Below are 25927 nucleotides of genomic sequence, written 5' to 3'. Positions count from 1 at the left end.
CTAAGTGCACCTAGTCCAACATTCCAAAGTTTAAATTGATAAATGTAATAAAAATGTCCTTCCCTTCCTGCCCACCAGCCTCTGAGTTCACATCCTCAGGGGCAGTTGTATCTGACCTCTTTCTCCTATGTCCTTCTGGAGATTTCCTTGCACAGCTAAAGTGGAGACATGTCACTCACATGACTGGAACTTGTTTTGCTCCTTAACAATCTGTCTTGGAGTTTATTCTATCCAGGTTCGTTTGAGTATAGAATGGCCACATTTTCTTTTACACCTGCATGTGTTACTGGGAGGTGGTCAGGGTCCTATTTATTTATTCAATACTTATCATATGGAAGAGCATCTGGTCTTTGAATTGTTCGCTCGCACACAAATGCTGCCATGAATATCCTCCCAGAGCTTCCACCTTGCATGTGCATGAGCACTTTGGGAGGATGTATTCTTAGAAATGCCAGGACATTTCTGTGCTCTTCAAATTTTGAGTCATCTTACCCACTCCTTGTCTGAAGAATTGGCCCCACTCTATACTCTCACTGCAGGTTGGCAGTGCCCGTTCCCACATGCCCATCAGCACACTGCGTTACCAGAACACTGGTCTGATGGGTAAAAAATTCATAGGTCATTGCACATTTCCATTGCAGCCTTCCTGTGTGTGAGGTTTGTTTCTTCTCTTATTTGTGTACTTATTCTGTTGCTGTTTGTTGAGAACCTACTGTGTTCTGGGCTTTGTTCAGGTATTGTTATGGCAACACTGAAAAGAGCAGACCCCCAAATCCCCTGTTGTGGTGGAGCTGATATTTTTCTAGAGGAGATAGGGAGATGAAAGTTAATCAGTAAAACCCACAGCCTGTGTGATGGAAATAGGTTCTCAAAGGACAGCATGCCAGGGAAGGAGCTATGACAGCAGAATGGAGGCTGAGGTCTCACAGGGAGCAGGGGGCCTCCTGGGGAGGCTGATGTTTCTGTGGAGAGGAGGGCTTGAGGGTGCCAGGGGAGGAGGGGGGGAGACGGGTAGTAGGCAGGTGGGTTTGGCTTGCTTGGCATCTGTGCTGCTTCTCAGTGGCTGCGTAACAAGCAGCCCCAGCCGAGGGGTGTGAGCAGAGGTGCCTTGTGGAGTCGTTAGGTCCAGAACTTGGACAGGCTATAGCCGGGAGGTTCATCTTATTCTTTTGTATTTCAAGTCTTAGCTGGAAAGATTCAGAGCTGGAGCAACCTGTGACCAGGGCCTGGAATCACCCAGCAGCTTCTTTGCTCAGATGCTGGCCCCCGAAGGCTGGTCTTGGCTGGGCCAGTAGAGCAGAGCACCCACCTGGGGCCTCTGTATCACACTGGGCTTCCAGGGCAGGCTGGCTGGCTGCAGATGGAGCATGAGCAGATGGTGCCCGAGCACCAAGCAGATGCTCCAAGGTGCTCTGGTGACCTAATCTGAGAATTCATGTTCTGTTGACCGAAGCAGACACACCTCCAGGGCAGGTCAGAGTGGTTCTCATTATCGGGAGACATGTTAATCAGGGTTCAGAGAAAAAGAAGCTGAGAGGGGAGAGATTGGTGTACTTTAAGGGATTGGCTCATGCGATTGTGGGGCTGTGAAGTCTGGATGGAACTGGGCACGTGGCAGGTGGGGACGGGCAGAGCTGCTGCAGTTCCAGTGGACATTCCCGTCCAAGGCTGAGTGGCTTCCTCCTCAGGGACCTCAGTCTTTGATCTTAGGCCTTCAATCGATAGGATGCAGGCCACCCACATTATTGAGGGTGCTCTACTTTACCCAAAGTCCACCGATTCAAATGTTAATCTCATCAAGAAATATGTCAAGCCACATTTAGAATGACATTTGATGAAATAGCTGATGTCATGGCCTAGGCGATGGACATAAGATTAACCGCCATGGACACCACTGGTGGGGAATCTTGGGGAAATATCATTTGCCATGTTGTCCTAGTCCATTTTCTGTTGCTATAAGTGAATGCCACAGAATGGATGACTTATAAAGAAAAGAGGTCTGTTCACCTCATGTGCCTTAGGCTGGGGTGCTCAGAGTCAGCTGGCTGCATCTGCTGAGGGCCTTCTTGCTGGTGAGATTATGCAGAGTTCAGAGGTGGTGCAGGACATTATGTGGGGGACAGACCAGGTGAGTCAGCCTGAGCGTCTCTTCCCCTCCTTATAGAGCCATGGGGGTCCCATCCTCAGGATCCCATAGGACCCTGACCACCTCCCAGTGGCCCCCCCTCTAAATACCAATAATCTATGACTTTGGGGATTAAGTCCCAGCACATGAATTCTGGGGAACACACTGAAGCCACAGCCCACGTGGTGCCCCAGGGAAAACGGGGACCAGGGTCGTGAGAGTGGACGTCATGAGGACGTGACGAGGTCACGGGCAGCCAGGGAGCAGGGCCTGTGGCCGGCTGGACTTGGTTGGGCTTTGGCTCTGAGATGGGAAGACGATGTAGGGGACCTGTGGAGGAGGGCTGGGGGAACAGAGCAGAAGCGGGGCTCTTGGGGACTGTGAGACCGGAGCCATGGAGACTGGCTGGAGTCTGGTCCTTTTGGAAGGTGGAGCCAGTGGGATGGTAGATGTGTTCATCATGGAGAAGAAGAAGAGTCGATGGCGAGTCCAAGACCTGGGGGACCTGGGACGATGGGTTTGAGAGTCTCTTCATGTGTTCCAGGCCACTCGCGTCTCTTCTGTAAAGTCTCTGGTAGAGCTTTGCCCAGTTTTTCTATGGCATTGCTGGTATTTTCCCTAAATAGTTCATAGAGCTCATTCTATGCCTATCAGTGAGTTTCAGGTTTCTTTCTTTCTTTCGTTTTAGTTTTCCACTTGATTTATAATGTTGGATTTTTTATTTCAGAATTTATTTCTGCCTACAGCCTAATTCCTTTGGCTGTCTTTGGTGTCTTCTGAGTTTCAAGTTCTGTTGCTCTTTTGATGGGGAGGAAGCTGTGTGAGGCTAATTTCTTTGCAGAAGATGGTTTCTATCTCTGATAGGACTGGGAAACAAAACTCACGTAGCGATGGAGGTTTGTGCTTCACAAGTTTACAAACTCGGTAACGTGACCCATCCTCCTGGCCGTTTGTTCCCCAGGAGCCGCGTCCACAGGACAACGTTATCTCAGAGGCCTTACTTGGGCTTGGATTCCCTGCTTTACTCATGATCACTGTTGCCAAGTGGTGTGGGTGAGTCAATGCAGTGAGCAGAAGAGGGTTGCATGGCTGGGAGAGAGTCCAGCGATGTTGGCTTAGCTCTGGGCCATTGGGAGGGAACAAGGACTCTCTTCACCTCCGGTTCTTCACCTCTGACCTTTCTTTTGCATGAAAATAAGGATTCAGCTTTGGTCGATTATACCTAACATAGGCCACCCAATACCACCTCGGCCACCCAGTACTAAATATTTAGGAACTCAACTTTACAAAGCAAGTCCCCATTCTTTTGGGAATGGATGCTAAGGACACACATTGCGCAAGCTCCGTTACCTTCACAGGGCCACACCCCATCTACACAGTTATGACTGCTCTCTCTGGCTTTGAATAGCTTAAAACCAGATCCCCTGCTGTCTTTATCAGTCTGGTAAGAAACTCAAGTTTTGTTCTTAATGTGTCAAATTTCAAATTTCCATTAACAAGATTTAAGGCACATGGTAATGAATCTTGGGAACTGGAGAATGTTCCTTGCATCATATTAAAAGTGTTCTAATGAGATAATCCAGTTGGGTGTCTGATAATAACTGATATATATTTGAGTGTACCATATTTTTGGGAATTACTGAGAATATTTTGCTGTTCTGGAGATTGAACCCGGGGCCTTGCTCAAGCTAGGCAAGAGCTCTACCACGGAGCCAGAGCCAGCCTGTAGGTGCTACTCTTGACACCAGATTCACACTTTCTTGGCTGTTTCCCAGACTCTTCCTGGAGTCTTCCTATTTCTTTCTGCATTAGGATCAGTAATGCTATTATTCAGAATCCACCCCTATTCCCTCTTGAACTCTTGTGGGAAGGTTGGATTCCCACGAGACTCTAAGCTTCCTGCTTTTGAAGTGGGCCGCCGTTCCTTCAACTTCTACAGGTGTACAAAGCGCCATACAAATAAGTCAAAACGCAGGCTTCTCTCCTCTCGACGAGATATGAGGCTACTCACACAAAACTGCCATTGAAAATGTACCACCAAATGCTGGCTTCTCTGATACACAAGAGATCTTTAGGGGAAAGAGCAAGCAATAATGACTTGGAATCTGGAAAGGTTTGTGGGAAAAATGGAACTTAGTTGAGGCCTTGAAATTTATGGAGTAATGGAGTTGGGGGTAGAATCTTTGAAAGGGGGTGATTGGGAATTCACTGCAATCTTGCTGCCACACTGGACTACAGTCTATAAATTTTATTAAATTTGTAGTTATACATTGATATGAAAAGATACAAAAAAGAAAAAAGAAAAAGAAAAAAAACTGAAGGAAAGAATATTAGCATCCATTATTCACACCTTGGGTTTTTGGAAACAGGAGGTGTGTCCATTTGCCATGAAGAATGGACTTTGTTGAGAGCTGGAGTCCAGCCCCTCCCGCTCCCCACAGCCTCCTGAATGCTCCAGAGGCCTCTGACCTCTGGCCCCACTGACCCGCCTGTGTGTGGAGCATGGGAGCTACCAGGAGCAGACAGGGCCTGGAGGGAAGGATCCATCTCTCGCTGGTCAGGCTGCCTAGTCACGATGCCTGGGCACAAAGGCCCAGCCCTGCGTGGCTGAGTCTGTGTCACCCTGAATCCTTGGCTGGCTTTTCACCAATTCCCAGCTGCCAGGAAGGGAACGTCAAGGTCTCCTGAACTCTTAGGAAAGAATTCCGGAGTTAGCCAGTTCCTTCCCTCACCTTCTGGGGTGATGCCCTGAGGCCCTAGACTCTCAATCCACATCTGTCCAGGTGACAAGGCATCTTATCTCCCCAGGTGTTACCACCCAGACTGTTTCCCTGGGCAGGACAGAGGGCTAAAGAGGAAAAGCTCTTCAGCTCTCTGCCCTGTGCCTGTCAGGGTGGAATGGGTGGGCAGCACAGTTGTTGAAGTCTTAAAATGATGGGTTAATTCTCCAACCCTCAGAACCTGCTAGCCTGACCTCATATCCAAACGGGGTCTTTACAGATGTGATTAGTAAAGGCGAGGCCACACTGGGTTAGGGTGGACCCGTTTCAATGATGGGTGTGTGGTGACAAGAGGCAAATCTGGGCTCAGAAACCCAGAGGAGAAGCCCCATGAAGACAGGTGGAGGCTGGAGTGGTACCGCCCCCAGAGGAGGGATGCCCAGCCCTGTGGGCAACCTCGTGGCCAAGAAAGAGGCCTGGGAGGGAGTGTGGTCCCGTGGACACTGTCGTCTCCGACTGCTGGCCTCCTGAGTTGTGAGAGAGCGGATTTCTGCAGGTTTAAGCCAGTCATTCTAGGAGGCTTTGTTGGGGGAACTAGGAGAACGTGTGACGGGTGACTTTAGGTGTCAGCTGGCCTGGGTTAGGGAATACCCAAGGAGCTGGTAAAATGTTACTTCTGGGTGTGTCTGTGCAGGTGTTCCTGGAAAAGACCAGCATTAGAATCAGTGGACTGAGCAAGGAAGACCTGCCCTCCCCCAGTGTGGGCAGAGACCATGGGATCAGTTGAGGGTCTAAATGGGGCAGGGAGAGAAAAGGCAGAGGACGCCATGGCTACCGACCACTCCCGCGTCCTTCTGCAGGAGGACTCCACTCATGCTGCAGGAGTACAGCTGGCCCTGGCCTCCCTTGGGAGGTCTACCTCCCAGACGGCCGTCCCTCCCGTGCTGGCCTGGCCGGGCTCTGTCTCATGCAGAGCTCGTCACACTGGACCTGTTTATCGTCTGGCTCCAGAGGCCAAGGGCTTCGTGGAGAGGCTTCTCTCCTGCTGCTTCCTCCACTTGCCCCTGCATGGACCCCAGAGTAACCCAAAGCGAGAAACGCCATCGCTGTGCTGTGGGGCTTAGGAGTGTCCGTGTGCGATGGTCCTGACGGTGCCTTCCGGACGTGCAGCTGGGGTGCCTGTGGGAGCAGGGGAATGTCACTTCTCCCAGTTCCTTCTCCAGATGCGAGTTTTTTCTTTAATTTTTAAATCAGGATTTTCAGAAAATGTGAGCATGGAACAATTGTGAAGATGATCATTTAAATCCTGAGAGCAGGACTGGGGTGTTCCCTGGGGAAAGACCAGTGGTCACTCATGAGAAGGTGACCCAGGAACGGCATGGTCTAGCTTCCCGCCTTTGTTCCCCCTGCCCCATGGTGCAGACTGTGTGTGCACTGCGTCACAGCCCACCGCTGCCCCCATGTCCACTCCTGGCGTGGACATGATAGATGACCACAGCCACTGCTGATTTCCTGGAGCCAGACAACAGCGCTGATGAGAGAAGGGATTTGCGATTTTGGATGGAGTGGCTGGGGGTAGGGGTGTGGGGGTAGGGGTATGGGGGTGTAAGGGCATGGTGCTGCTGCAGGGTACCTCTCTACCCACCAGTTGGAGCCTAAGGCATTATTAAGAACTCATTAGGGTTTTTCACAGAAAAAAACCTCTTGAGATTTGGGTATGAGGTATCCTGAGGCATTTGTATGGGCAAGCAGAGCCAAGCAGCAAGCACTGCCAAGTTTGGTGCTGTACTCTGAGCAAAGTAATGCCAGAGTGGGGCTAATCCACCTGCCACGTCACCACCTTGGTGTGTCTAGAGAGGAGCTCCTGCTACCTGCTACCAGACAGCATAGCCCCCCCAACCTCACTCCCGCCATCTTGCCTTTCCCTAACCTTGTTTCTTCTGGGTTTTCCTGCATAGTGTGAACTCTGTCACCTTCTTCCCTCTGAGCTCGTGCCAGACCTCCAGGAGGACACTATTTACTGGGTAGCAGGTTGGTTCCATTAGATCCTTTCCATCTTGGTAGGGGACATGTGTGTGCATATGTGTATATATGCATGAATTAAGTTAACTCCCTGATGATCAGGGTTGATGAGCACTTTTTCATACAGCCATTGGCATTTTTATGTCCTCCTCCTGGGCTGTGCATGCACGTGCCTGGGCATGTGTGTGTGTGTGTGTGTGACTTGTGCATGCGTGTGTTTATTTTATGTCCGTGTGTGAGTGTGTCTGTGTGGTCGTGTGTAGCTGCTCTCTGGCTCTGCTTGGATTATGAAGTGTTGAAAAGCTCCTCATGTGTGAGTAAGCACATGCATGTGTGTGAGCGCACGTGTGTGCATGCACGCCTGTGTGGCTGCTCTCTAGCTCTGCTCAGGTTGTGAAGTTCCAATAAGCTCATCAGCCTTTTTTCAACACACAAATAGCTTCTTGAGGACCTAGCACAAAGTTAAACTTTTTTTTTCAAAGTTTAATTTTGTTGTGTAGAAAAATTGGCGACCTGATCGTGGGTATGCTGCAGGCCGCAGTGGCGCAGGGAGAACATCCTGGCCCTGGGAGGCTGCAGGCTGGGAACCAGCTCCCTACACCCACTCTCCCCTGGTGCCAGGTGCCAGCCACTAATTCCACACAGCCTGTGGCTGTCCCTTTTGCCCAGCACCACTGACTTTGGCTGGATAGCTGAGGGCCACCCCAAAGCTGCCCCATTTCCGGGCCCTGCTCTCTGGCCATTGTCTGGGGGCGTGCTGGCACAGAGTTTGTGTCTTATCATCTTTTTGATGGTAGCCATGCTCACAGGTGTGAGGTGACAGCTCACTGTGGACTCACTTAACTCCCTGGTGACCAGGGTTGATGGGCAGTTTTTCATACACCACTGGCATCCTTATGTCCTCCTCCTGGGCTGTGCTGGCCCCGTTCTGCTGACTGATGGCCAGCCAGTCCTGGGCTGTCCACCTCCTCTCCAGCTTCCACCAGACAGCTATCTGGCCTCTTATTTATCTGTTTATTTTTTTTTACTTGTTTTTTTTCCTTTTTGCAGTACTGAGATCAAACCCAGGGGTGTTCTACTATCCAACTACAACCCAGTTCTTTCTATTTTTAATTTTGAGATGGTCTTATCTTACCAAGTTTCCCAGCCTGGCCTTAAACTTCCCATCCTCCTGCCTCAGCCAATCCTGCCTCCCTGACTATTGATTTTATACAAGGGTTTGCTGTATTTTAATTTGAATTGGGCCACAAAATATCATTTTTGAAAAGCTCCACTGGAGGATTAAACAGCGTTGTGTAGAGCGTTCTGGATGTTGCCTCCCGTCCCTGATTAAGGCTGCCTTCCCTGACTGTGTGGCTAGGGCTGACTGGAGGGGCAGCCTTGGGAATCCCTGGGCCTGGAGCTGGGCCTCATGGTGTGGGCATTTGTCCACAAGTCCACAAGGAACCGCACGCACTAACATGGCACAGCACATTGTTCAGAGGTGACTGGAGCACGTGCAGTTGTTTACTCTCGGAAGTGTCCTCGTGTTCGGAACTGTGGGGTGGACATGGTGTCCTGCTCTTCCAGTTCACCACAAACGTGTTCTCTTGGTCATTCCCTGGAACCATCTTTGCTCAAAAGGCTTGTCTACCTTCCCTCCTTGCCTTGCTTTCTCCGCCTCCCTCCCTTCTTTTCTTTCTACGATGTACAAGGAAGTTATCTCTTTGGTGCCCTGATTTAATTCCTTCAGCTATATACACAGAAATGGTAGTACTGGATCTTTTGAAAGTTCTGTTTTCAGTGTTCTGAGGAACGTCTATGCAGCTTTCCATGATGGCCATCTTGATTCGACCTGTAACTCACAGGAGTTTGCTTTTCTCCAACCCTTGTCTGTCATCTTTGTGATGGTAGCCTTGCTTACAGGTGTGAGGTGACAGCTCACTGTGGCTTGATTCAACTCCCTGGTGATCAGGGTTGATGAGCAGTTTTTCATACAGCCATTGGCATTTTTAAGTCTCCTTCTGAGAAATACCTGTTCGAAGCTGCCCAGGTTTTGATTGGCTGACTTGCTTTCTAGTTATTGAGTTCTTTACAGATTTTGTTTATTAGTCCCTTTTCAGATGTATGCTTGCAAATAATTTCTTCCAATTTGGGGGTTTTATCTTCAATCTATTGTTTCCTTTGTTATGTACAAGTTTTTCAATTTGCTGTGATCCTGTTTGCTAATCTTTGCTTTGATTCTCTGTGCTTCTGGGGCCATATCCAGTAAATCTTTGCCAAGTGCAATGCCATTTCTATTTCTCCCATGTTTTCTTCTAGTAGTTTTTACAGTTTCATGTCTTGCAGTTAAGTTTTTAACCCACTTTGAGTTGAATTTTATAAGCATTGTGAGATAAAGTTCCATTTTTTTTCTTTTGCATGTGTATATCCCATTTTCCCTTCACTATTAGTTGAAAATCACTTGAATATCTACAGATTTGATGCATCTGCCTCTGAAATTCTAATGCCATTGTTCATAGGAAATTTTAAAATTGTTTTTCCTATTTCTATCAAAATATAAGACCTTAAATTGCCAAGGCAATCTTGAGCCAAAAGCAAACAAATGCAAAAACCTGGAGACATCACACTACCTGAGTTCAGAATTGGATGCAAAGCTGGAGTACTCAAAATAGCATGGTGCAGGCATAAAAACAGACCCATTGCCCAGTGGAACAGGGTGCAGAACCCAGAAATAAATTCACCCATATGTTTGATTCTCTTCCTATTGTTAAAACCATGCTTCTCCTCTTTTCAGAAATCTGTGCTCCTTCTGAACTTGTTAAACTCAACTTTCTAAGTTGTTCAAGTAAAAAAAATTGACGGAAGTACTGATGCCTCTCTTTTCTGCTTGAAGGAGGCTGAAAGATCTTTGTCAAGGAGGGCTCAGTGCTGAACCTTCATTACCCAGTGGCAGCCCCAGGGCCAGTGGTCACTCCACAGGGTCATCCCAGGATGACCAGCATTTTCACCAGCATTGGAGTGGGGCCTGCAGAGAGCTGCTCTTGCAGACTGTTGGCCTTCAGGACCACCATGAGGGGCAGGGAAGACCAGAGGGTGAGACCTTCTCTTTATAAGGAAACCTCAGAGCCTTGGGGGCAGGCATAGAAACGACCATGAGATACCTTTTAACAAGGCAGAGATGAAATTCACTTTTTCAATACACAAATTGAGGAAAATCTGGAACAAAGGTAAAAAACAAACAAACAAACAAAAAACCCCAAACAAACAAAAAAGAAAAACAGCCCCGCACAGACACACTGAGCTGTTAACAGAATATTGGAAGAGCTGTTTCCTCCCAGGGTCTCCTGGACTTGACTCCTCTTGGCTTGAGTAACATCAGTGATGAATGAGGCACATCTCGGTGCTATCCAGTCTCGAGGTTCTTCTTAGTGGTCATTTACATTTTCAGTTCATGCTAGAAAATGGATTTCCCTCTAGTATTTTTCCTAACAGTTTGTTGGTAGTATGAAGTCAGAATGTTTTGTGTTGGTATTAAATCTGACTACTTGCTGAGCTCCCTGGGTAGTTCTGATGGCTTATTTAGTTTACTTATTTTCAGTACTGATAACTGAACCCAGGGCCTTGCACATGCTAGACAAACCCCCACCTCTGAGCTGTACCCCCAGCCTGTTTCAGGTCTTACAACCTTTTCCTCCGTGTTTCCTTGTCTTTCCATTTGTTTCTTGTTAAATCTGAAGTTTAAGTTCCAGAAGCTCAGTGAACATTGGGAGCTTACTAGCCATCATTGTCTTCTTTCTGATCTCCATAGGAATGCTCTTTGAGTTTCCAATAGGATGTTGCCTATTGATTTAAGATAGCTATTTTTTTTAATCATGCTAACCAAATACTTTAAAATTTGTTTTCATCTGCAAAATGTCAAATTATATGAAAAGGCTTTTAAGCATGTATTAAAATATTTGTTTTATTATTCGCTCTTTTGAAGTTACAGGTTAATATTTTAATAATAGATACTATTAAATTACATATTGTATTTTGCTGGAATGTGCTTTAAATGTGCTGCTTAATTAAATTTGCCAGTCTTTTAGGATCCACGTGTCTATTTATATACACATTCAACATCCAGCAAGTGTTGTTATCAGATTATATTAGCTACTTAAAAGGATTTTTTTTGTTTTTGCATTTTCCTGTGCTAACAGTGTCATTAATGATCATTTCCTTGAAGTTATGAAAGAATCACCTGGAGATTTATTAATATGTACTCGTGGCCTTTATTAGAGTCAGCTTCTTTCTTGAGAGCAGTTTCAGATGTACAGACTGCAAGGACGATGATGTTCCTGCAGAACCTCGTGCCATGTCCTTGAAGCCTCCCACCAGAGAGGCAAGTTGGTTGCAGGAAGTGACCTGGTGGGGTGGTTCATGGGCCAGCTCCATTCCAGAAGATGCACATCACCTTAGTTTTCCCTCCTCCCTCCTCCCTCATTGTTACGAGTTTCTGTCCAAGATCTCGAGTTCCATTTAATCACGTGTCTCCTTTGATCTTGGAAGCCACCCAGACCTCTTTGTTTTTGGTGAGTCTGGCAGTTCTGAGGAGCCCTGGTCAGGATTCTGAATGTCCCTCAGCGGGGATTCATCTCTGTTTTTTCCCATGACTGGACTGGAGATGTGGGGTCTGGGAGGACCACCCAGGCCAAGTGCCGTGACCATCGCGTCTCACACGGGTCTGTTAGCTGACGGCTGGCTGTCGAGGCTGGCCTGGGTTAGCCAGGTTTCTGCACTGTGGGGCTGATGTCTGTGCTCTTTGGATGGAAGTCACCAGGTGCAGGCACACACAGGGTGAGGGTCCTGCTGCAGTCCCTTGAGGGCAGGGTAGCTCCGTACTTCATTCAGGATGCTTCTACAGGAGGTACTCGCCTCCTCGTTCCTACTTAGTTATCAACTCATTCAATTATTTGTTTTTATAAGTATGGGCTGATAGGCATTAATCTTATGCTTTGGTTTCCAATCCTAAATATGGTTTTATTTTGTTACTCAAATTGTTTGTTTCACTTTTTGTCCTTGGGGATGTTTTCTGTTGACTCCTGTGTCCTTTGACTTTGTTTTTTTTTTTTTTTTTGAGAATTTCCTTGTTTTTTTTTTTGCATTATAAGATACTCCAGGCTCATTTTGTCTAGGAATTCGCCATTTCTCTAAGGAGGACTAGTTCCTTTTCATTGCAGAATGATATTAGAAATTAAAATGTGGGTTTTAAGTTGTCATCTTTTTCTAAAATAGGTTCTAATGACAGATATTTGCTATCTTGTCTCAAATTGCTTTAGATCATCTAGATTTTTTTGAAAATCATCCATCTTTTCAGAGCTTTTAAATATAATCAGCATATATTCATACAAAGAATCTTTAAAATATTAGTCCTAAATTTCTTCTGGTTTTAAAGTTCTGGGGTTAGTTTAGTAATTCTACTTCTTTTGTTAACTTCTGATTTGATTGTTATTTTCTTCCTCCTGCTTTCCTTGAGCAAAATTGCATTTTTCACTTTTTAAAAATATTTACCCTTTTAAGTAGATATATTTAGTTCATATTTATTCTTCCTAATGGTTAAAGTATTTAAATAAATAGAATTTTAAATCTTTTAAATACTACTTTGACCCCATACTCCAGAGTTCGATAGGCCATGGTTCTAATTAAAATGACTGATTTTTCTTTTTAGAAAATTGACTTTGGTTTATTATTGAACCCAAGAATATTTGTGAGGATGTTCTAAAGTCTCCTGAAGTGATTTATTGAGCTGTTATTAGTTTCTATTTTTTCCTCCTGTGATAAGGCTACTTCCTGGGATGGTGATTCTGTCTCTCTATGAGACCCTCAGAACCAAGGGCTTACCTGATGAGATGGCTAAGGACGGTATCCATCGCCCTCCTTCCTCTTTTTCCTCCTCTACCTCCTCCTTTTAAAGAGGAAAGTCCTCCCTCTAAGGAAATGAATTAGATGTTTACCATATTTTCCATTTCCATCTTCTCAGTTGGAAGCCAGATAACAAGCGTCCTGGTGGGTCCCTCCAGTGGCGTGACATTTCCTGAGTCCCTGGTTTCAGCACACTTTGATCTGGTTAGACTGAGAGCCTTGTGTCCTGCTGCTCCATTTTCTTTTTGGATCAAAATTCTTTTTATTTCAATCTCTGTTTTGGTGCAGCTGTTGGGGACAGGCTGTTTGACTCTTGGAGACTTCACGATTCGATTCCTTGTCTCACAGACTGTCCCCCAGGTTGACGCACAGGGTCCTTGTGACACTTTCACTTTTGTCTTGAGCTCCGCTTGGCCTGGGTGACTGGGGGGGATGGTTTCGTGCCTACCTCCGGACGGCTCTTCATTCATCTTCTTATTTCTCACTTGTCTGCTCTGATTGATTTTATCCTTGTTTTCTGTAAGCAGCACATAGATCCTTCCTCCTTTTCCTCCTCTAACTCCTCCTTTTAAAGAGGAAGGTCCTCTGGCTGTAGACATGGAATAGATGTTTGCCATGTTTTCATGCCCATCTCCCCAAGGTGGAAGCCAAATAAAATAAAACAAAACAAAATAAAAACTATGTCCCCAGAACCCTTTGGGCCAAGCTGCAGCCGGTGACGTGGCTGGGCCCATGGATGTGGTAAGTGCCGTAGATTCTGAACAGTGCAGGTAAGGACAGTGGCTTCCTGAAGACCTCGCTGGTGGGGGCCGCAGCCGGATCTCTTGATTGGAGGGTCTGGAGGGGGGCAGTGGTACTTGTCACCCTGGGGCTGTTGTCAAGGCAAGTGACACAGTCTCTTCTGGGAGCCACAGGTTTTGTTTCCAGTTGCTGGAGACCAAACCTAACTCCTACTGGAACCTGATACCTTAGTCAGATTCCTGTCCAGCTTAAGCTGGTCAGTGTGGGGACTCAGCCCACAATTAGACCCCAGTTGATACTGGGGCTGAGAGTGTTGCGCTCTCACAGTGTAACACAGGCATGTGGAATGCACACAAGGAAGTGGCCTCCCACAGCCGGGGACATCGGTGGGACGCAGCACTTGGGCGCACGTGCCTCTGAGGGTGAGCGTGCCTCTGCCTAGAGTGTGGCCTGCCAGTGTCCAGGGCTTCCTTTGTGACACTGCCCCCAGAGGCTGCTTCTGGCCACCTGCCCATCAGGCCTGACAAATGTTACACCAGGTCGTCTCAAGGGACTGTGCATCTATGCCCTTTCAGGGTTCTCAGGTGGGACTCATCCCCATGATGTTGGTATGAGGAGGTGGGCTGTAGGTGGCCCCTTGTGCTGGGACTATGTCCTTCTGCGTGAAGGTACAAGGAGACCCGAGTCTCCTTGCAATCTGAACGAGGCCTCCCCAGAGCCACCATGGTCTTGGACTTGCAGCCTCTGGAGCTGTGATAAATAAATTCCTGGTGCTTATCAGCCCTCCAGTTCACAGGATTCAGTGATGGCAGCCTAAGCCGACCAAGGTGCTGATGGCACATTCGCATTTCAAGCAGAGCACAGGAGTCCAGTAGTCTGTTTGCCATTTGTTTAAGGACTTCAGTCTTCACTCAATGCGTGACACAGCCTCACTGCTAAGGGTGGGGGCCTCCCTGCAGAGTCAGCGATGGCGCAGGCCTAAGAGCACTTGTGAGTGAGTCCCCAGGAGCAGCAGTGTGCGAGGTAGCCGTCTACTTCCAGTTGGTGCAGAGGCTTACATTCCAGAACAAAGCTCTCAGGAGTTCTGTGGAACTATGCAGCTTGTTCTGGAACAAAGGGTGGAACAGGTGGTGTGTTCTCTGAGGAAATGATTTAAAATCTGTCCCCGTATTTTATCAAGCGATAGGAAACTTTCCCAGATCAAAGCATGCTTTGTGGTACAGTTGCCGGTGTGATCTGGTTTTCTCCGAGCACCGCACCACACAGCTCCACGGGGCACCGCCATACGAGTGTCCTGCACTGGCTGCCACAGATCTCCACAAACTTGGCGGCTTTAAACAGCGTGCATTTATTACCTCACTGTTCCAGGGTTCAGAAGCCCCCACGACTCTCCCTGGGCTGAATTCCAGGTGACATCAGGGCTGTGTTCCTTTTAGAAACTCCATTTCCCCTCCACTTGCCGTGGGTCATGAGCCCTGCATCGTCACAGCCAGCTGTTGTGCTCAGTCCTGCTGACGCTGCCATCTCCCTGGTCTCTTCTGCTTCAGACCCTCGTGGTCACACTGGGCCCACCTGGGAAGTCCAGGGTTCTCTGCTCATCTCAAGGTCAACTGGTTAGCATATTTAATTTCATGAACCGTGATTCCCCTTAACCATGCGATGACCTGCCGTTAGCCTCTGGAGGGACCTAACATCCCAACGCCCACGACCCTGTCCGCCAGTGCAGTCCACACTGTGGCTTGGCCGTCACTCAGCACCTCCTCCCGTCCAGGAGCGGAGCGTGGTGTCTCTAGGTCTTTCCTAACGAACCCTCCTGCACTGATGCTTCTCCGCCCTCGTCTTTCTACGTGGCTGGCTTTCTGCACTCTGACCTCGGGTTTCACCTTTCCCTGTTCTTCCTCCTGCCTCCCTCCAAAGGTTGTGTGAAGATGACATGCCATGATGGAGGAGGAGCGCGGCCACCTAGCATGATGTCCCCAGGAGTGGCTCAGCTCGGGGATAACAGCCTTTCTGTGGTTTTTCTCGTCCCCTTTACAGTGGATCCCCAAGGTGTTTGTCACTCTTGCTCTCATTGACGAAGGTGGACCTTTTCCCTCCTGTTCCCATGACCCCTCAGTGCTCTCGGCTGAACTCTTGCTGTCTGGTCACACCATGTTTTAAGAAACAACAGAGGGACCCAGACGACTGGTCCCGCAGGAGGACGTCCAGTACAAGGGATGGATCCCAGGCACTTGACCACTGAGCAGCATCCCCATAGCCCTTTTTAATATTTTATTTAGAGTCGGGGTCTCACTGAGTTGCTTGGGGCCTTGGCCTTGCTACGTGGCTGAGGCTGGCTTTGAATCCGACTCCGGCCTCGGCCTTCTGTGCCTGGTGCAGACCTGCGTCCGGCTAACACACGCACTTACCTCATTTGGGATCCAACTATGATTTCCCTTCATCCATCGTTAAGCAGCTGCTCAGTCTGAAGGCTCTCCCTGTTCAAGTTCCCAAGCTGCTCCCATTGCCACACATTCTACTCGAAGGTCAAGTGGCATCCAAGGTCACCCTGCTCTCTGGTTCTTCCTTGGTCCTTATGCATCTTCCTCTCACCCATCCTAGGCTGCCACATCCCCGCCCTTCTCACCAAGATTCTCCAAAGAATGGACTCCTGTCCTCTCCCCGGCACCCACTTCTCTTCATTCCTTGTACTTTCAGAGGCGGACATTGTCCCCTCTGTGGCACTGGATCTGTCCCCCCTGTGGCACTGGCTCTCTCCCTCCCAGTGCTGCCTGTTATCTCCCTTTTACTCCTGCTTGGCTCAGCTGGGGCTGCTGTCGCTGCTCGATGACTTCCCTCCCAGGGCTTGCTCCTCCTGGCTTCCATGACACTAGGAGCAGTTTCTAGCCTTCACTGCTGACCCTCTGCCTCCCCTGGGACCTCAGACTGCTTGCCTGGCACTTCCCCGAGGTCCTCGCTCCTTTTCCCCTTCTCTCTTCACTTGTGGTTTCGACCACTGCTTTGAGGCGCAGGCCTCGGAATCTGCCTTGTGAGTCCTGCCGTTGGTCTGAGGTCTCCAAATTTCAGCCTCAGACTCATGTAGGGCAGAAGCAGAAGCAGTGTCCCCTTTCATTTCTACTTTCCGTAGCACTTCCTGTGATTCCCGCTGAAGGAAGCTGAGCCAGGGCAGTCTGGCGGTGCTGCAGGAGACACTCTTTCGGCCACTGACTCCGCAATCGGTGATCAGCCTCCGGGTTGAAGCCCTCCAGTGTTGGCAGCACTCGGCGCTGCTCTGTTCCTGGGCGGCCCTCTCCTGTCTAGCACTGGGTTTCCATTTCTCCTGGGAGCCCTGTTCGCATGCCGCATGCCTCCTGGTTCCCTTGGCCACTGTCAGTTCTACCCAGGTGCCCGCAGAGCTTCCCCAACCTCAGCTCAGCTGCAGCCTCTCTGGGGTGCTCCAGAGCAAGGGTGGCCCCAAACACCTGGGACACCTGTGGCACTGGCCAAATGGGATTCGTTTTGTTCCCTGCTAAAACATCCTTAAGATCCCCTGTTAGGAAGTGCAGTGGAGCCGGAAAGCAGGAGTTATCAAAAACCTGTCCCCTCCCTCACCCCAAGGAAGTCCTGGATGTCACCTCAGCAGGCCTCGGGATCGTCTCTTCCTCTCAACTCTGGGCCATTGCTGTGGTTCAGGGCGTTGACGGAAACCTCCCAACTCCCCATTCCACAAATGAAGTGAGCAGTTGCCAAAATGCCAGCCCTTCCTTATCCCTCCTCTGATTAGAACCATTAGTGGGGATTTCCTCGTTCGGGTGAGATTTAAGATTCGTAACATGGTGTGTATTACTCAGCTGTTGTCACTAAGATTCTCCGTAGCAGAACATCCCCACAGGAAGTGACTTGCCACAACAATCCTTCGCTCCCCTCTTCACACCCTGCAGTTGGACACTAGTTGCTGGGCTGCGTCTCTGCTTCAGGCTGCAGGTCATCTGTGCTTGGCTTGAGGCGGTGGTTTGGGCTCTGCTCTGCTCAGCACTGTGCATGGCTCAAAGGGGCAAAGGTCATAGGTCATTCCTCCATGGGAAGGTACTGGAGGGCGAGCTGGGGAGGCTGAGCTGAGGTGCGTCTCCAGCTGAGGTCTGGGACCCGCACATCACAACTCCTGTCCACTGATTGGCTAATGGGAGTCACATGGTGAAGTCCATCACTGATGGGGCGAAGCATTCGCCCATTCTGGGTGAATTCAACCCATTCTGGTGGGAGGTGTGCAAAGCCACAGGGCACTGGGGTACCCAGAGCTCAGGGACAGAGACGTATGAAGATTAGTGGACAGTGGCTCTACTGGCCCAGCTGACCAGGGAGAGATCTCTGCTGGCCTCTGCGCCCCCAGGCCCATCTATCTTCCTCTGGCTGCCAGCCTACCCGCTATGTCCTCACCACTGTCCGGCAGATGCTGGACACCTGCCTCTTCCTTCCTTGCTTCACAGCTCATTCCCTGAGAGCAGAAGTTCCCCGCCCTGCGCCTGGAGAGCTCCTGGGACTCTGTATCAGCACCAGGAGTCTGCCCTGAAGCATGCTCACCCTTAGCCTGGCTCAGGTGCATGACTGTCCCTGTCACACCGGGTTCACTGCTCTCTGCACCCTTGTTTGGAAATATTGCTTATTTTCCATGCCTTATTCTCAGCTTCTTGCATAGAGCCAAGTCCTTTCTACATGCTCCAAAAATATATTTTTGAATAAATGGGCTGATGTGGGCACGGCCAGCTGCGGCTGAGCACTCGTGTCATTATCTGCTTAGTGTATGGAGTCCTAGAACTCTACACAGTCCACCTGAAAACACATTGAAAAGACCACACACTCACAGCCGTCAGCAGAACAATGGTTCTCTTCTCTGTTGTGATTATACTTTAAATGCAAAGCTAATTTAGACTTGAGAATTGTTTTTTTCCCCCTCTCACATTTTAGACCAATTTGACTGTTTTCTTTTTTTGATTTTTTTTCTTCTAATAACATCTATATGGGTGACAATTACATAGCAGCCTGTGATTATTTTTTTCTTAGATTTTGCCTGAGATACAGAGCAACTGTATTTCACCTATAGAAGAAGCTCAAAATATATCCCCTGTTGCATTCCCGAATTAATTCATTTGCCATCCAATTTTGAGTTAGTCTTATTGTACCTCAGAATCTGCATGGATTATTTTATTAGAAACTGTTCCTTAATCTAATTAAGTCACATAAACCTTGATCTGTCAAAATCTGAATTTCATTTGTACAAATGAAGAAATTTAAGGATGTAGAACTAAAAAAAAAAAACAACATGCTAGAACAAATGCAGGGATTTTAAATTTGAGCAATATTAGCTCATTTTAAATTAGAAATTTTGTCAAATATGGAAGAGCTTTATTACGTTCCAGCTGTTTCTTGTTGTGGCTGATATTTTTGGTTTGTATTTTATTCATTCGATGCATTTTTGTAGTGTCAACTTTTTGTTAGGCACAAAGACCAAACCTGTGGTGAGCCCGTCTCCTCCTCCTTGCCAGGACGTTCCTGGCTCCCGGCCTGTGCTCTGCTTTACTGCCTTGGGTCAGGAACGGAGCCTGTTCAGTCAGAGGGGTGTCCTAGTGGCCCTTGACTGAAGGATAGTGATTCCCAACACAGAAGCCAAGTAATAAGGACTTCAACCCTAAGGGCTTATCATCTCAGGAGAAGTGGGTGGCAGACAGCTCAGGCTGGAGGCACAGCACCCATGTCCTCAAGGGCCAGTCTCCTGCTTGGTCACCCTCAGCATGTGGCTCTTTTTACCAAATGCAACTCATGGCCCAAGAGGCTGAGAGAGTTCCAGCCATCATGCTGTGATCTACACAGCAGGAGTGGGGGTGGGGAGAAGGGAACAGAGGACGCTTGTCTTGCTCACATCAGCCCCTTTATCAAGCCCCCCAGAAGACCCCCACGCTCTCACTCACACTTTGTTGAGCTTAGCTGAGTCCCAGGCCACACCCTGTTGTGAGGGCAGATGTGAAGCGCTGGTCTTGGAGCTGGGTCCACAGCTTCCCTGAATGGGTGCAGGAATCTGTTACCCAGGGACAAGGGGAAGGGACGTTAGGTGGACAGCAGCTATGGCACCATAAAAGCCTGCTGCTTCTCTGTGGGCCAGATAACACCTGCTCATGGCTTCTAACTGCTCCGGGGCTCAGATGTCCACAGTGAAGTGTCCCTGGAGGAGCAGCAAGGGGTGGTGTGCGGGTGATGCCGTGTCCCCCGGCTCCGGTGGGAACACTCCTGGGGGCTGCTTCTCCTGCCTCTGGACTTGGAGGGGCTGCCGCGTGGCCCCTCGTGGTGGGGGGAATCCTGTGCTTCTTCCCTCCCCTCCTCTCCACCCAGGGCCCAGGGGCTCTGCTGCTCCCCGAGGGGCAGGCACTGCTCCAGACACTGGTGACACAGCCAGGGACCACCAAGGCCTGTTCCCTGGCACTTATAATCTGGGAGGAAGGGGACCAAGGAGCACACAAGGTCACTGGGCAGGGGGGAGGCGAGGTGAGGACCACCGGTTCCCTCAGGACCCAGATGGAAAGATGGTCCCCTCCTCAGGACGCCCAGCAAGCACAGACAGCCTGTGACTGGGAACAAGTCACAGTACGGCCAGGTAGAGCCTCCTCTGGACCTCTGACCCTAGGACCCCTGCTCCACCTGTTTGTCCTGAACAAGGAAGAGGAATAGAGGGCAGTAGGGTCGGGGTACAATTTCCATAGGGTGTCCATGGAGAGCCTATGGAGAACATAACAATGAGCGGGTGTCTTGCTCATGATGAGGGTGAGGGAAAGAGTATTCTGGTCAGGGTCGACAGCTGTGCAAAGGCCCTGAGGTGAGTACTTAATTGACATATCCAGGGAATAAGGAGGCCAGCATGGCTGAAGCAGAGTCTGAGGGGAGGGTGGTAGGAGATGAGGTTTGGGAGGTGAAGGGGTCGACCCACATAGGGGTTTAAGGGTCTGGAATAAGGACTCCCAGTGAGAAGGGATTTGGGGTATATGTATATGACCCGATCTGATCAAGCCTCACCGTGGTTTCTCTTGAGAACAGTTCTGCCAGTAGAATACCTAGTAAAGCCTGGATGAAATTTTGAGGTTGATTTTAATTCTCTTAATTATTGATGCAGAATTGATCTGGTTATTTCAGAACAGATTTTTTAAAATAAAAGCATGTTTAATATTGTTTCCTTAGACTTTGAGAGTTTGAGACTATATTGGCTACTGAAGGATGTCACCTGGGAGGTTGGTCGCGGTTGACAAGCCAGAGGGAGACAGCACAGCCACGTGTATTCACTGCGACACGCATTGCGGGGCTCTGTGGAGGGCACGTACCTGTGGATGGACCTCATGCTTCCCCCAGAGCAAGATAAGCAAGATGACATGGCTTATCTGGATGGGAGGAGACGTAACAAAGCGCTACGTACATTTAAAGGGAGGTTACACACAGTACCCACGAGAGCATCCACAGACTCTTCATCACATATGTATTGAAAGAGTTTTCCACGCTCTGTAGCAAATGGCCACAAACTGAGTGGCTCACAGCAGGGCCTGACCATCTCGTGGTTCTTTATCTTGGAGTTCTGGGTGGGTCCAGCTGGGTGCTCTGCACAGGGCTCACAAGGCCCAGTGAGCTCTACTCTGGAGGTTTGGAGGATGGATGGCTTCTTCAGGTGGCTGGTTAAATTCGGTCCCCTGCAGTTGTTAGAGTTACATCCCCATCTTCTTGTGGGTTGCTGGGCAGGGCTGGCCCTCAGCCCCTGGGTTCCCCTCAGCTACTAGACAGTGCCCTCTGGTTCTCGCAGGTGGGCCCTCTTTTAAAATATAGGTAATCTAGGTTTTGCTAAGGTCAACCGATCAGGAGCCATTTTCCAGTGAAAAGAATGTTTTCTCTCCCAGTCACAGCCCAGATGAGGGGTAGTGCATGTCACAGCCCAGATGGCTCAGGGAGGAACACCAGGGTCAGTGGGAGGCAGAGGCCATGGGACAAGTGTGAGCAAATGCCTTTGTTGTGGTTTTCATGGGTAGGAACAGGTGGGGCAGAAGCGGGCTTGGGATTGGCTGTACCTGTAGTCTGACATCTGGCCCAGGGATGAGTAGGGCCAGTGCATGTGACCCCAGTGTGAAAGGTTAATGTGGGAGGTGGTGGGGTGTGGGCTCTGTATTGGTTGGCTTGCTTTTAAAAATCATGCTCCAGAGAGGAGTTTGCTCTATTTAGGAAGGAGTTAGCCATAAGGGGAGCAACCCCTCTGGGACCAGCAAGGCCCCAGATGGGAAAACATCAGCATACAGTACAGAGAATAGAGGCATGGTCAATGCTGTCCTCTCCATGTTGAGAGCCAGTTTAAATCTGAGAGCCACCTGGGGAAACAGGAAGCACCTGGGTCTACTGGTGCACTGGGGAGAAGATTTTTCATTACTTAATGACTTTAATCTCTCTCTCTCTCTCTCTCTCTCTCTCTCTCTCTCTCTCACCTGGAGAACATGTAAGGAGACTAACAGCAGGTTCCTAGAGGGTACGAAGGTTGAGACTCTGGGTTAGCAGTTTTCACTGTGACAAGAACCTGAGAAAATCAACTTGGAGGAGGAGACCCACAGTCTCAGGGGTTTCAGTCCAGGGTAGACTGGCTTCATTACTCTGCAGTTGGGATGAGACGAACCCCCCTATGGCTAACTCTATGGAACATCATGGTGGAAGGCCGAGGTGCATTTGTGGTCTATTTCTATCTCTTCCTCGGGGGCGAACAACTTCAAGCCTTGAGCCAACCATTTTTCCCAGTTTGCCTGAGAAAGTTCTAGGGATAGGCAGCTTGAAACAAAAACAAAACAAATCAAAACAAGAACACATTGTTTGTTGAAATGGTCACCCATCCTCTCGCCTTCCCTCAGGGGCGAGCAATTTTACTCACCTCCGAGCTTCAGACGTTCCCCCCATGGGCCGCCAAATGCCGCAGTCTGGCTGGGCACAAATCACGAGCCACTCACGCAGGAACAGACTTCATTTCTGAACTCCCATAGCACTCCACGCACACTCCCGAATGCCACCCCCGAGGCTCCTCCAGGAACACACCACACACCAACCGGAACTCCCTCTCCCGGGGTTGAGCACGCACTCACTCTCAGAACCCTGCGAGAACTCCAGGGTAGCAGCAAGAGCCGTCCTATCACCGGACAGTAAAGGTCTGATATACAATTGAATCAATCCAGCATCCTCTTAATGGCTGGCCTCTCAACCAGTACTTCTGGCAAAATGCCAGGGGCCATTCCGACTCAGCTGTGGCTCTCAACAAAGCCCGTTGAAGGACCATGTTGCTGTCGTTCAAGCCGCAGTGGAACAGCATATTGCCGATTCCCAAGCTTCTATCCCGCGGTCTCCACTACCTTCTAATAATGCCATGGAATTACCAATCCATTGATAAATTAATGCACTGATGAAGTCAGAGCTGCCATGATCCAGTCATCTCTCCAAAGTCCACCACTGAACACTGCTGCACTGGGGACCACACCTTCAACACAGGAGTCTTTGGGGAAAACATTACATCCAAGCCATATAGACCCCGATGGGTAAATTCTCCTCTGCATGGAGTCACCTGAGAAAAATCTTAGGAAACTCTCCGCTGTGTGAATTCTCTGTCTTCCCAAAGCCTCATTATTGTGAGAATGGAAACTGTGGCTCATACCCCGAAAATTGGTAGTAACAGAGCAATTCATTGATTAAGGTACTTATTTCTTCAATTATCAACTTTCATGTGACTGTTCTAGAAGCTTCCATAGTTCATTACTGTTATTAGTCCTCTCAGCAAGAGGAAATGTTTTGAATGTACTGAGTTGATCTGAAAGGCAGTGATTTTTTTTTAATGACTCACAGGAGTTCGGCCTCATTGATGTTAAGAACATTGACCATTCTCTTTAAGTTCCAAACCACTGTATATACTAAAATCCATCACTGTTCTAACATGGAGGGACTGATTGGCCACCGTTGTAATTGATTTAATATCTTTTTCTGGATTTTAGCCTGTTTCACATCTTTCACATCCTACTGTGGAGGCCTATTGAACAAGGGGTCTTTAGGCAGTGCTCCATGAGGTCCCCACGTACCCATGGACATGGGTCCCTCTTGTTGGTCCCCATGGATCTCACACTTAAATTCAGGAATTCCTTCTGTGAATTGCATAATGTTTATAGTACTCTAAATTATGCAACAGTAAATTATTTTAGCTCAAAGCTAAAATAATGAAAATCTCTTTCTTCCTTTCCTGCCTGAGTTAGGAATCAGTTGAGAAAGAAAATAGGTGTCAAATAGCAGGAGCTCAAACTCCATTAATAATACACGACTTTCTGTGAAAAGCAATTAGGTCTGCAGGGATGCTGTCTTGCTCCCCTACCCTAACTTCTCATCTCATCACCCGGTCCCTGATAAGCCCTCCCCTGCAAGAAAGCCCTTCCAGCCTGGTAATATACAGCCCACAGACTGGATGGTGTGCTCCCGGGAGGCAGATGGAATGTGGAGACAGGAGAGGGAGGCGACCTCTCAGGCATGCCAGGGAGAAGCCCTTTCCACTCTCCTGGGCAGGCTGGGCAAGGGGTGGGGCAAAGGGCCAGGAGTGGTCCTCCCATGTTGCTCCCTCTGTAAGGAATCAGGTAGGGCAAGGGACGCTGTCCCTGGTAGCCTCCAGGAGAGCAGTCAGTAGCCATCTAGTTATTGTGCTTTTAGAAAAGCAGATTTGGAAACTTTGGTTCATAAACATGGTTTTCACTAAAGAGGACTCAGTCCAGTCTGTGGATCTCCTAAGATCTTTGCATTTTCTCTTTCTCCTTTAGGTCTTGTGGATATATTTTGTGACTGGGTCCACCAATGCGTGGTCGAATGTAGCAGTCAGCGTCTTTCTTTTTTTTGTTGTTGTTGTTTTTGGTTTGTTGTGATATGCTGTGCATTAAACAACGCAACATCAGTGACTTGTGAGAGCACATGATTTTTCCTGGGTAAGGAGGGCCTGCGGGTGGCTGGACATTGCAGGGCTTCACCATGTTGGGTTCAGTTCTCCTCCATGTCGTTCTCATTCTGGACCAGAGCCACCTGGATCATGCTTTTCTCTTGGCCAGGAGGGCGCTGCTGCCCAGAACCACGGGGGAAGGAAGTCTGTGACCCGGCCAGCTGGGGGAAGTCGGAGCAGGGGAGATGCCCCCGGCTCTATAGCAAAGCAGGTCTAGCCCCCCTTCCAGCCGGCCATGGCAGACTGACTCCCTGGGCACTGGCCCCAGCCTCAGTCACTGGTTCTAGGAAAGCCAGTAGGGCCGGGGGCAGGTACTGTGCAGGGCAGGCGCTCTGCACTTTAGTACCGTGCACTCAGCTTTTATTAAATAAAGTGTCCTCTGGTGAGGGCGAATCTCTGGGGAGATGAGTCATGTCGTCTGGCTACACTGCCTCCTGACCTTCTCTCCCAGGGTGAGATGAGCAGGGGTGTGCCCATTCAAGACATCCTGGTCTTCCTCACTTTAGCCCTTGACGTTCCCAAGAGAACTTAGTCCAGAGTGGACAGTGGCTCATTTAGGAGTGTAGGGGGAGATGTTCCAAGTCATTGGCTGGAGGGCGGCTAGGGCTGGGTTCAGAGGTGTCAGTAATGATGCTGTGACTTCTATAGAAATCCCACCCCCAGTGGAAAGGTCAGCCCACTGGACACACTTGGTAGCATGAGGAAGCCTGGTGGGTGGGTGCAGGGCTGTCTACCCACAAAAGTAGCATATTTTCACATAAGGTGCCCAAAAGTGCCCCAGAATTTTTTTTTTTTTTTTGTATTTGGGTTGGAACCCAGGCCTTATGCATGTGAGGCAAGTGCTCTACCACTGAGCTCCGTTCCAGCTCTTGGAAATATTTTAACATTCTGTACACCAAGGCCTGTTAAATTATTTCCCTTCAAGTACAGAAAATAATCTAGAATAAAAATAAATGAAGCCCATGCCCTTTAAAGACATGTGAGATTAATAATCCAATCTTTATGACTAAGGCAAAACAGAATGGACCAGTGAAAAATCTCAGCAGGCACTTTTGCAGTACCAAGTAAATGGGAACTTTCTCCAATTATGTGAAACACAACAGAAATGAACGTAATAAATTATCTTTATGTACAATATATAAATTGTATTATAAAATATTTGTGCCATATATTATACAATGGGCATTATAGTATAATATTACACAATGCCATATTATGATGTATGACATAATAAAAATAAATACCTTTACGATGCAAAGCCTTACTGGAATTGAAGTTTCCAGAACTTGGCAATACTCAGAGCCTGCTGAGGTGACGTGCATGAAAAGCCTGGTTTTCCTGGGAGGCAGCACAGAGCAGAGGTCCAGGTGGCTTTCCTAGCTTCATGACCTTGAGCAGTGGCACAGTGGTCCCATCATGGTGGGTGACAGACCCGCC

General features: G+C 48.8%; 1 long non-coding RNA gene across 2 annotated transcripts in view; it reads left to right on the top strand.

The window, feature by feature from the left end:
* Positions 1–24452, top strand: part of LOC144365725 (uncharacterized) — a 36362-nt gene extending 11910 nt beyond the window's left edge. The window contains exons 2-3 of one of the 2 annotated variants that reach the window (XR_013424512.1): positions 20692–23215; positions 24318–24452. This is a non-coding gene — a long non-coding RNA (uncharacterized LOC144365725). Of the gene's footprint in view, positions 1–20691 lie in introns of both variants that reach the window. The other variant, XR_013424511.1, reaches the window with a different exon arrangement.
* Positions 24453–25927: the final 1475 nt, after the last annotated feature.

Source organism: Ictidomys tridecemlineatus, chromosome 1, assembly GCF_052094955.1.
Source record: "Ictidomys tridecemlineatus isolate mIctTri1 chromosome 1, mIctTri1.hap1, whole genome shotgun sequence".
Taxonomy (NCBI): Eukaryota; Metazoa; Chordata; class Mammalia; order Rodentia; family Sciuridae; genus Ictidomys; species Ictidomys tridecemlineatus.
This window is presented reverse-complemented; position numbering and strand designations above follow the sequence as displayed.